General features: G+C 44.3%; 1 long non-coding RNA gene across 1 annotated transcript in view; it reads right to left on the bottom strand.

Annotated features, from left to right (window-relative positions):
- Positions 1-778: 778 nt before the first annotated feature.
- LOC142777066 (uncharacterized) overlaps positions 779-12,217 on the bottom strand; it is a 175,116-nt gene continuing 163,677 nt past the window's right edge. Inside the window, exon 3 of the long non-coding RNA XR_012887909.1 lies at positions 779-1,420. This is a non-coding gene — a long non-coding RNA (uncharacterized LOC142777066). The remainder of the gene's footprint in view (positions 1,421-12,217) is intronic.

Below are 12,217 nucleotides of genomic sequence, written 5' to 3' on the forward strand. Positions count from 1 at the left end.
CTCGACAGCAAACGGGAATTCATCTACAGCGACTCCAGGCCGGCCATCGAAGCCTTCGAACGCGGAGTCATCCCCGACCAGGCGTTACGTATCCTGCGCAAAGCGGCCCCGAGTGCCCTGAAGCACCACGCTGTCATCTGGTTCATCGCCTATCTTGGCCAGGTGCCGGGTGCCTTATCCAACCTCAACGAGATCGCCCATGATGCAGCGCGCGCACTTACCGACCGCAACGCCACAGGGAAACCGCATCTTGCTGGGTTCGATACCAATCGGGATGCACCAATTACGTACAATGAAATAACAAAGCACTTTTACCTGGAACGCTGCATTTTTCCACCCCCCCCCCCCACCCGAAACTTAACAGACCGCAGGCATTATCCCTACGCCTATTACAGACACACACGTACCCAAACCTTGCCATGCTTCACGCTTATTATCCTCATGCACACCCCAGCGACACCTGCCCATCATGTGGACACACAGCAACACTCGCACACATGCTCTGGGAGTGTAGAACAACTCCTCCCGACTCTACCTTAAGCAAGTGTGAGCGGTCCCTCAGGAGCTCACTTCTCGCCGACCAGAAATAGGCCGTCCAGCAGGCCCACGAAGCGGCCGCCAGGTACTCCCTGTCGGTCCCTACGTGGGAGACGCCCGCTACGCGCTAAGCGCGTCCTGCAGAACTGAAATAAAGTTTTTCATTCCATTCCAAGAATAGAGGACCGAATGCTTTTGTTTTCATGGCATTCTGTCCTAAATACTGGGAGTGCGACAGGGACATAGAATAACAGAACGAGACAACACGGGGGATTTCTTCTTCATCCATCCCTATTCAATACAACAGTTTTCATTAATTTATGCCTAACACTTAGGCCGTTATACAATGGTTAATAATGCAAAACGTTTGTAGGTCATACCAGTCTGAAATTAAAATAAGCAAGTTCGCTAGCCAACCGTTATGTTAGATGGTAAAAAATGGGCACTCAAAAAACACTAATGTTCGCACGAAAGGCGAAGGTCAAACTTATTATCTCAAGGACGACTGGCTAACAACGGCTGGCATTTGCGTATTAAGTGATGCAAAAAGAGCAGCTCTGATGGGGCAAAAATCACTCCCCTTGACGTTCCACTTGGGGAAGCCTTACAGCGATCTATGTATACTATACATGTAGGCAGGCCAGCCACTCACACCGCGAACAGCTAGGATAAGAAGGTGAAAAAAAGAATGAAGTAGAAAAAATGAATGCCATTTAGCGCTTACCGCACGTGGTGGTTCGTTGCGTCGAGTTTACTCACCCAGTGTACTGATTTTCAGGTGCGAAGCTCCTTAAAGCGGCACCCGTTTGTCCCTCGTCGTAGTCGCAGTGCGCAACCAGTCTTACACTTTGACCTACAAGGTGGTGCCGGTGGGAGATTTCTCCTGTGCGTTAATAGACAACAAAAAATTCGCAGCGTGCGCATTAACTAAAAGCCGAATTAACCTGGCTCCCATTCCCAATTAGCAGCCATTGGCATGTTCATTGAGCACTATCTTACAAGAATGGGTTGCTAGGTTATATTCGCTGGGTGTAACCTCCTTGGGGTTAGAAAAGTGCACATGCCTAATTTTTTGGCGTTTAGCTTTGTCTTACGAGGTGGGTTGGAGTCTTTCTGTGGATTTAGTAGCCTCCAAGAAACGGTGAGAGTTAATATTGTAAATTGTAGAAGGAATTTTGCGGGGGTTAAGCAAGAGAAAGACATGCCGTTTGTTACACTCGCTGATAAAAAAGTAGGAGACAACCATTGACGACCCACAAAGGTGCTGCAATGACAAACACGGGATGCAGATTGTAAATAAATCTGTTAAATCAATGGTTGTTTAACCTCGGTTTTTGTGGTGGTGCTTATACAGCAGATTTATTATTGCAGAGTCGGCTATCTGCGTTATAATAACGTGACAAACATTGCATGTGTGGTCCAATAATTGAGCAATCTATATGCTTCGTCCCACAGGGATACGCCAACAAACTCTGCTTACGCTCAATTTAAATAAAATTGATGTCTGTGTTGTAACGCGAGTGCGAAGCTTACGTTGAACCAGAAGCTACCCTGTACACACTCCAGGCTGTCGACATGCCTGGAAAGCCTACAGTATGAACACCGCTCAATTTACACAAACACGTGGATCGGCGTGATAATACTGGGCTCTAAGTGCAAAAAAAAAAAAGGAAAGCGGCAGACGCAGTGGAATTGAAATCCCCCCATAATAGCAGCACGTAAAGGGCACTTGCCGTAAGTGCTACAATCTAATGCAAACTAGGCAGTTAAGTATATCTATACAAGACGTTTTCGTGCTGTCTATTGCAACAGGTGTGAGCTGAAAAAACTATATATGTGACTCTTGACGGACACATCTGAGTGTCATGACATGGCTCTCTTAAAAGAAGCGCGTTGACTCTCTTGTGGGTAGAACAACACTCGGAAGAAACTATACTGAACCTCAAAGAGAAAGAACGTGTCTCTTTAAAGAGAGGCATATACATGGTAAGAAAGAACTCTCAAAAAAGAGTCAAACAACCATTTTTTTTTGTTACAGTATGTATGTGCATAACTTGTGATTTTTTATTTGGCTAGAACATCTAACAACATGAATACTTACGCCCTCGTAAAAGTGCAACGATGTTATGTATTATCACGGCCAAGTTCATTGCGATTGAAAGAAAGCCCGTTGGCTACAAGATTAGACGGTGATCAAGTTGCTTCATCTCTTTCTAATTTGATTTTTGAGTTACCTTGCTTTGCCACGTCCTTCCAGAGGCACATAGCACTGTATGAAACCGAACTACGAACGTAGGAAGCGCAAAAGACGTTGCTGAAAGAAGGCGTTCGTGCGATTGCCCAGCTAATGATTCCCATTGTGTCACTTCGTTGAGTGCGAGGAAATCGTCACTACGGCAGCCGTGACGAGTGCCTTGCGGGAAGACGTATACGCGCTGGGCAGCCACGAACCTGACTCAGGCACGCGTCGCTTGTTTAGCCGTCAGGTTCACCCTCGCCACACGGCGTGCGTCGTCGATGACGAAACCACTTTCTCCCGAGGCGCGTCTTCTGGGAAACCTTCTTGCCGAGTATCGCAGCAAGCGGCGCCGCTTCGGGCAAGCCTCGGAAGCAACGCCGCTAATCGGGGGCAGCGTTGTTTGCGATGAGGATGTCGTGACGTCGACTGTTACCATCGGTGCACCGATGCGCGGGTAGCAGATGGGGGTGGCACACACGTCAGCATATAACAAAGGTAGCGAGAACGGTCGACCTTAAAACGAGGAGTGTGCAACTTCGAAATTGTATTACTGCTGTTGTTTTGCAGTTCTTGCGTTTTGTTGCTCAAAAAAAAAAAAAAAGCCCGCCTTCGCATCGAGCGTGCGTCCGTTTGGTTGAGGACCGAAACCGCCCACTACAGGCGCTCGTTCAGCGTTTTCGGCTAACTTTGTCGGCACAACTCGAGCCAAATATTGGTTGTGCGTTTTTTTATTTTTTTGCCTATTAAACACAATAAAAAATGGTTCCTATTGCGATTCTTTCTGTTTTCGAGTTTCAAATATCGTCATAAAAAATTAGAGCTGAGAAACCTGCAATCGAGTAAAATAAAACGACTGGAATTGATGACGATGAGAGCTTAGTGTCTAGAGCTCTACAATTCTTATTCACATGTACCATTTTTCTTATAAATGCAGCAGCATCAGGGCACGTTGTTTCTATGATGACACATGGGCCAACCAACAAAAGTGATTTTATTTAGGTCGACAAAAAAGTGAATAAGTTATGAACACATTGACGGTTCAATGCTTGTGGCTATATAAACACATTCATTCTTTGCTAAACCAAAATTAGAATCTCCACGAGGCAGTAAACATTGCAAAGACCAATCCTGCATTTTGACGAAAACGCTGCTAAAGTTTTTGGGAGGTAACCACCCCGTAAACCAATTCACCAGTTTCACAGATGGTAGAATAGCCATACGCCAGCCGTCATGACTTGTGTTTAGGGGATGCCCACGCAACCAGCCCATGGCGGCGTTTAGTCTGCTTCACTTTGACGGTTCGCTGGTATTAGGCCGCTGGCGATTCGTACAGTGGCTTTTCTGAATCTGGTAGTGAACTACCGAAGTTGGATAGATACTGCGAGTCATAGTAGGAATGGTTAATTTTTTATTCTTTTTTCGCAGTGAGCTACAAGTACAATGATAAGACAATGTGTTGAATGCCACACTGCCACGCCATGCAGTCAAACACAAGGTTTTCTGTTTTGGATGAGCATAAACCTACAAGAGAAGGAGAAAATATTCTTCGTACTTGTGGCATTTGAGTCGAAACATAAACGTGCGCAGCAGGGTTCATCTTCAGAAGGTGGCGAAATTTCGTCGAAGCACCCCCCCCCCCCCCTTTTTATTACATCACTGTATGGGAGAGACATTGGGCCTCTTTCTTGGGTTACTAGGGAGCACGGGTGCCCACCTCTTCTGCACCCGCCCGTGTGCCGGCGTATGATTAGAAGCGAAGAAGTACTTGCCATCAAAGAAGTTTTCATCAACATGTTTCTTTTGTAAACTGTGCTGTTTTGGTTTCTTCCTGTAAAAAATAATTGTGAAATAAACTTGAAATTTGAAACCTGAAGCATTTGTTTCTGCACTCATAGCATATCTTCATTTGCTCATAAACTGATTTTCATTGCTGTGCACAGATGCCAACCATTCTGTGGGGTTGCTGATTAGTAAAGCAGCTTATTGGCAGATATATTTTTGTTGTTGTTATCCTTTATCTGTGAGACTATACTGACAAGAACATAAAAATTCGATTTGAAGATATTATATCTATGGTGATTTGATCAGCTTACAATCATACCTAAGATATTTCTACGTGCTGTGCTACTACACTGATCACGCTTCAGTTGGCAAATATAACCAAGGGCCTTCTGCTTACAAGTGCATAAAAGCAGCGTAGTTTGATTGATTTGTGGGGTTTAACGTCCCAAAACCACCATATGATTATGAGAGACGCCGTAGTGGAGGGCTCCGGAAATTTTGACCACCTGGGGTTCTATAACGTGCACCCAAATCTGAGTACACGGGCCTACAACATTTCCGCCTCCATCGGAAATGCAGCCGCCACAGCCGGGATTTGATCCCGCGACCTGCGGGTCAGCAGCCGAGTACCTTAGCCACTAGACCACCATGGCGGGGCAAGCAGCGTAGTTTCTGCCACGCAAATCGATGAGTGCTCGAACACCTACGTCGTGGTTCTATTAGCTAGGTGATGCGAGTGAACGGCTGCGCTCTTCCGAGAATTACTTCTTTTTGCGTAGCCGATGGCCATGCAACAAAGCTAAAAGGCATAGGACGAGAAAATGGAGGTTTAAGTTGCTCTATACCTGTGGTACTTTTTCTTCCGTGCGAAGTGCCTCGAACGCACTGACCCTCTGAAGGGCACAGCCACCCGCTCGCGTGATCTAGCTAAGAGTGAACAACTGTGTGCATATACTCCATGCCACATAGCAGCAAGCACTTCTTTCGTGCGCAGCATTTGGGCCGGGTGAGCAACAGGTGTATCTGTACTATCTGCTGCTAAAAATGTAACTATACTTCCAAAGGCGGAGTTACACACTCAAAGTTGGCGAGAATAACCGATCTCAAGAAGATACAACCCACTTAAAAAGGTAAATAATCCCGTAGAGTACGTGAAACTGCCTTCTTTGTTTTCTCGCTCCAGAATTTGCACGACGGCTTGTTCGGGTATTTGCATGGTTGGGAAGTTTCCAGGCACAATGCTCAGACAGTGTTCACGAAGTGGTATACGGGCATTTTATGACATCACAGCAAAGGATGTGCCCGGCGTTCTAAACTTCTTCAAGAATACGCCGCATACGCTCATAGAAGGACATAATACACGCTAGAGTCAATGACCTTCTAAGCGAAGCCTTGACAACGCAGTGGCTGCAGCCGAAAAGACTTCGCAGTTCGTTCAAGGCGACGGACACGCTATGTCGCGGCAGCTGCACTCCCCCCCCCCCTCCCCCTCCAATGACAGCCATGTTGGGCTTACATTAGCGCCCTCTCTATGTGCGACGAAAATTGCGAAATATAACACTTGCGCGTGGTTTTTTGTGTGTGCGTGTGTGTGTTTGTGTTTGTGAGTGCGTGCTGGTGTTGTGCGCATGCATTTACCCTGACTTGTCTACAAGCTCACGACATGAGCAAGGCGAATACAAGCAAGAAAGATACCAATAAAAGCTTTGTGTACCAGTGATACAAATTTGTATGTCTAGTAAGAGACAAAGTCCAACAAGATCTAAATACACAAATACTGAGAAGTGGTCCTTCACTAATCGAAAATTGAAATAAAAATAGGGAGAGGCTTGCACCCACCGCGCAAGACTTGAAACAATGAAGGTGGTCCAGGTGGCTGGCTAGGTTAGAACTAGGCTTATGTTAGGTTCGAACATGGCTGATGCTAGGCTTGAACATGGACATTGCTATTGTCTGGTTCGAACTTGGCTAGGTGGGAACTTGGATCATGTTAAGCCTGAGTGTGGCATATGATAGCCTTTTTCTTAGCTTATTATGCACATTGAATCGACCAGCATCACTGTTTAAAGAGTGTTGCAGGGTCAATGCAAACGTCTGCGTTTTATTTAGGCTTAAACCTTATTAATACACAATAAACAAACCATTGATTTTCTAAGCAAGCTTTGTATAACCACTGAGCACTCACGAGCCATATAGGTGTCCTTCATCGTTCTCTTCTTGGAAGAAATCTTGGTCACCATAATCGCTACGCATGCACTCTTCATCATCAAACGGTTGCTGGGCGACACCAATTTCAAGCATGGCGTGGTCTCTACACAACTGCTGCAGCGCGCATGTAAAGTTTGGCGTGGCATCACCCCAGCTGTCGCGGTGGTAGAGCATACAATAAATTACAGGTAATGTGCGGTGGCTGTTTCGTCGACTTGGCAGTGTGCAAGCTTCGGCCCTTCCACGGCTTAGCGTGAGATCATGGTCGCGAGGTGCGGTGAGGACAGGTCACTGGAGGCCAGGTGGTGCGCAGCTGTGACGGCTGTTATGGCAGCGGCAAGGTTTATTTTTTTTTAATGCGAAGCGTTTCCTGACAAACTTTGCTGAGTTTGACAGTATCTATCTATCTAGCTGCCTACGACCTTAATATCTCCTGGTCGTTTCGATAATTGGTATAGCAGCAAAACTGGTATGACATACCATGACTGTATGACGAGCATAAGTGACTAGTCATAACATAAAAATTATGATATGTATGTAATGAATGCCGTCATTTACATTTCAAAGTCCTGCTGCTCTTGTGGTGGTTTCGTTCACATGCCATATTGCAAAACTGGTATGGTATTACATGACTGCCTGGGGAACACAAGTAACAGACGATAAGGCAAAAACCATGACATGCATGTGATGTAAGTCATGCCTAAGCGCCGCGCTCATAGTGCGCTCGTGTTTGTTTCGCTAGCTTCACACCTCGCCGCCATAGAAAAACTCATACCTACATAAAGAGCGGACACTCCCGTAGGGCCCTGCAGCCCAGCTACTGTGCTGCTTTCAGCGCCATGAGTGGTTGATCAGACCCGATATTGTCTTCAGCATAAATAAAATAACAAATTTTTTTCTTTCGACGCTGGGATTTCAACCCGGACGCTCATGCTCTGAAAGCGAGCGTCTTTATCACTAGGCCACTCAACCAGGCTTCCGCTTAGGGAGGGCATGTACAGCACATCTAAACCACATGAATGTGCCTCTTTGTGCAAACAAAATGCAGAAAGACAACACTTTCCAGTAGTGATTTACTGTTTTATGTTGCGATGCAATAAATGTCTTCAGCGGGACACGAAGTAGAGCGGATATAGAAAACTGTACAAGTTAATAAAAATTTTTTCATTGCGAAAAAATTATGCCAATGTTGGCGAACATTGCCCTCCCGAAGAGGTTATTACATATATTAGAAAGGGAGTAAAAGCGAGGATGGGTACGTTATTTATCAGTTAATCAAACCCTTTCTTGCTAGGCTTCGAATCAGCTCCATGCAGTGGCCCCTCTGAACATAGCACAGATCTATGCCGCAGGGGTGGTCGAGTGGCTAAGGACTGCTGAATCGCAGGTCGCGGGATCGAATCCAGAATGAGGCTGCTGCTTTTTCGGTGGAGGCGATAGTCGCTGTAGGCCCATGGGCTCAGATTTGGGTGCACGTTAATTGATTGATAAGTTGAGTTTAATGTCCTGAAACCACCATATATATATATATATATATATATATATATATATGATTAGGAGAGACGCCGTAGTGGAGGGCTCCAGAAATTTCGACCACCTGAGGTTCTTTAACGTGCATCCAAATCTGAGCACATGGGCCTACAGCATTTTCGCCTCCACCTTAATCACTAGACCACCGCGGCTGGGGAGTGCACGTTAAAGAACCACGGAAGGTCTAAATTTCCGGAGCCCTTTACTATGGCGTCTCTCATTATCATATGGTGGTTTCGGGAAGTATGATTTTGATATTATTCGCCAGCTTCATCTATACGAAATTCGACATTACGTGACGCAAAGGGACAATGAAGGTATATGACTGGTGCAAACATGATAACATGATAATCATGACATGTACGTGATCTAAGAACATGGGTATATATACCACGCTTATGATGGGTTCACAGTGGTTTCGATAGCTTCACATATACTAAATTTAATATTACACGATGAGAACGGACGGTGAAGGTATATGACTGGTGCAAGGATCATAAACATGATATCGTGGGATATAAATTATGACTACATGACACGCTCATCATACGCTCGTTGCCTTTTCGCTAGCTTCGCATATGCGAAACTTGGTATTACGTGTCGCGAACGGACCACGAAGGTACATATCTACATGACATGCGTGTCATGTAAGAACATTACTGCATGCTATGCTCATGATGCGCTCGCGGCCGTTTAGTTTGCTTTACTTATAAAAAATTCCGTATTACAACCCGTGAATGAATGACTACTACAAATGACATGATAATCATCACAAGAAAGCCGTGTACGGCGTAACTTACTTGTTTAACACTACTGGTGCTTGTATTGAAAACGTCAGGGGTGCCGTCGTTACGCGACTATCAACAGAATACTTGCATTTTTCACGTGAATACACCAACAACTTACTTGCAACATACGTGTGTGCGTATAACATTTCTACTTTTGTTTGCTGTGAACCACGTGGGTCCGCCTCGTAACCTTGTGCTGATTTTAAAGTGACATATCAACCTTCCTCATTCGAGCTTTGCATATCATCGATTCCTACTATACGTGGGATGTGCCAATTTTTTCCTGAATGACAGCTGGTTTTGTGATTTCATTAACATATTCGTTGTCAAAAATTAAGCCAGTTTCCACCCGGTAAAACCATTGGAAAGCGAAACTGTAAGTACGCGTGTCTATGTGAATAGCTGTTGAGATTGTCTAGTGTAGCAAATTCATTGCTACATATGAAATACACGTTCTTCACTTGATTGGGCAAAGCGAGATCCCGTGACCAGCCGGCTCGGGCAATGGGGTTACAGGTAATGAATGCCTTGCGGCTCGTGATTTGGTGCCGGAGCAGCCAAAATCCTGCCAAGTCTTCGCTCCCTGTTGTCTACTTGACCCCCTTACGCACTCATGTGCTTAGCCTTGGTTCATGAGAATTAATCTTCGTTTCTTACGAAAAGTACAAATTGGACATCTGGTATTTGGTACCGAATTACCATAGTTTTTTTGTTTTTTATTCACTTCCACTCCCTGGTAACGTGACCTGCGTGACGGCTGCTGTTATAGTACAATAGCTTTATGACAACGGCGGCACGGGGCTGAAGATTTACAAAGCCGCGCGCTATAAATGTGGCAATGCAGTTTCATGCACGGGAAGGGTAAAAGTATTAACGAAGTGTAATCAAACAGCCAATGTAAGTCAGACAGCACATATTGCAGAAATTCTGCAAACGCTTCTCCAGATAACGTGTTTTGTTTCTTTTCTTTTTTTTGAATGCCAGGAAGAGATAAAGCACAAAGAGTCACCGTACACGCATACACAGCCCGCCAAATACACCAAATTATTCGAAAGGAGAAAAAAAAAACCTTTCGAGTCGTGGCGACTAGTCGCCCTTCGAAAAACGCTGCCAAGGGAACTGTGCTGAGTTCTAAGTTCTTTTTGAAGAAGTTTATTTCAGAACATGAAAGTATTGGCTGAAAAAAAAAGAAACTGAAATAAATATGAAAAAAAGAAGATTGAGAAAGAAAAAGAAAGCGTTCATGCAACAAAAGTGCAATGTTGCTATTTCCATTAACAGATCCCATCTCAATTATTATTTGTTTCAAAGAAGAGCCTATATAGTATTCCACAAGTTGAGTCGCTTAAGTATTCGGGAATGATTTATAATAATGAATTGAACTGGACTCCTCATATAGAGAGTAGGGCATGTAAGGCACAACGTTCCTTAAGCATGACTCGCAGATTGACCAGCAGACGCTATGCTTTACGCAAGGACACTCTGCTTATGATTTACAAAATGTATATGCGTCCCATTCTAGAATTTGGATGTGTGTTATTCTCAGGTGGCCCAGCTTATAAGCTTAAACCTTTGATTGTTTTTGAGTGTGAGGCTCAGCGACTATGCCCAGGGCTCCCTAAGTTTGTTGCGAACAATGTTTTGTACCAGGAGGCGCGCTCACCAACCTCGCCATGTCGGTTCCGTATCCTGACAGTTCAGGCTTATATAAAATTTTATAGCTATTTGGTAAGACGATCAGAATATGTATTCATTAACGACCCAGACTCTTTCTTTCTTGCTCATTAGCCACGTTTTCATACACCACAAATCAATTTTGTCCAGAAGCAACTAGACAGAATAAACCTAAAAATTCGAGATATACCAGCAGCAAGCGAGTCAAATCAAAATCTCATCATAAAATATGATGACATTTTTCCCTGTAAGCCTAAATTTCAATCACACCGGGTCCTAAATAGCCGCTTGCAAGATTACCTGGCATACGGGGAAACAAAGAATGTTATAGCCACTGATGCTTAAGTAATAGATGAAAAGGCAGGAGTAGGTATTTACTCTACTTCACTTGACTGGTCGTTTTCAGTAAGAATACCAGACTTTACACCTATTTTTGAAGCTGAACTTTTGGCAATTGCTCTAGCACAACAAAAACTAACTTTGGACGCCCACACTGCAATAATACTTACAGACTCCCTGTCCGTATGTACGTCACTGATAGCTTCATCTCAATCAGATGCCTTAAGGGCATTCCTTACGCTAATTTCTCCTCAGCTTAAGCTCTTAAAATTATTATGGGTACCTGGACATTGCGGGTTAGAGTTAAATGAAATGGGGGACTCATTAGCTCGAATGGCAATAAATGGCCCAATACTTTCTGTGCTTCTGGTGCTGCCCAGTATAACGGCTATAAGATCTCGAAAATTTGCACTCAGTGCTGATGCCATAGAGTCAGTAACACCAAGCACTGAATTTAGACATTTGAAATATCAATGTAAATCTGGCTGGTGTCATACTAGACAACTGGAAGTCATCCTAACAAGACTGCGATGTCGTGTGCCCCCTTTGAATCTATATTCACACAGGGCTGGTCTGGGAATATCTCCCCTATGCAGCTTTTGTACAGATCTGGAATCAATAGACCATTATTTTTTGTCATGCCGCCAGTACAGTCTATTGAGAAAACGTCTCCTTGCCATCCCATTTGCTAACCTTGGGCGGCCCTTCACCATTGAGAATATACTCTCCTTTGGTGTTTCGGTTCTGGGCTACAGCCACAGCAATGCCTTTAATGCCGTTTGCAGTTATCTTCGTGAAACAAAACGAATGCGCCTCTTCCAATTTGCATATTTGTTATTATACTAATAATAGGTAAATTCTAAACATTAGTTTTAAACTTGTTGCACTTTCAATTCGAGATGTATATTATTCTGTCTGGTCGAAATGGCAAAAAAAAAATATTGAACTCTTTCTGTATTTACGCGTGCTTTATCCTCCTCCTGCTAGGATTAGGTATCATTCGAAAGGCTTTAAATTTCATATACCCAATTCTTGGCCAATCCCCCTGAGTAAACAAGAGCCATAGGGGAGGCATCATCATCATCATCATCATCATTATCATCATCATCATCATCATGTT

Source organism: Rhipicephalus microplus, chromosome X (assembly GCF_043290135.1).
Source record: "Rhipicephalus microplus isolate Deutch F79 chromosome X, USDA_Rmic, whole genome shotgun sequence".
NCBI classification, from domain to species: Eukaryota; Metazoa; Arthropoda; class Arachnida; order Ixodida; family Ixodidae; genus Rhipicephalus; species Rhipicephalus microplus.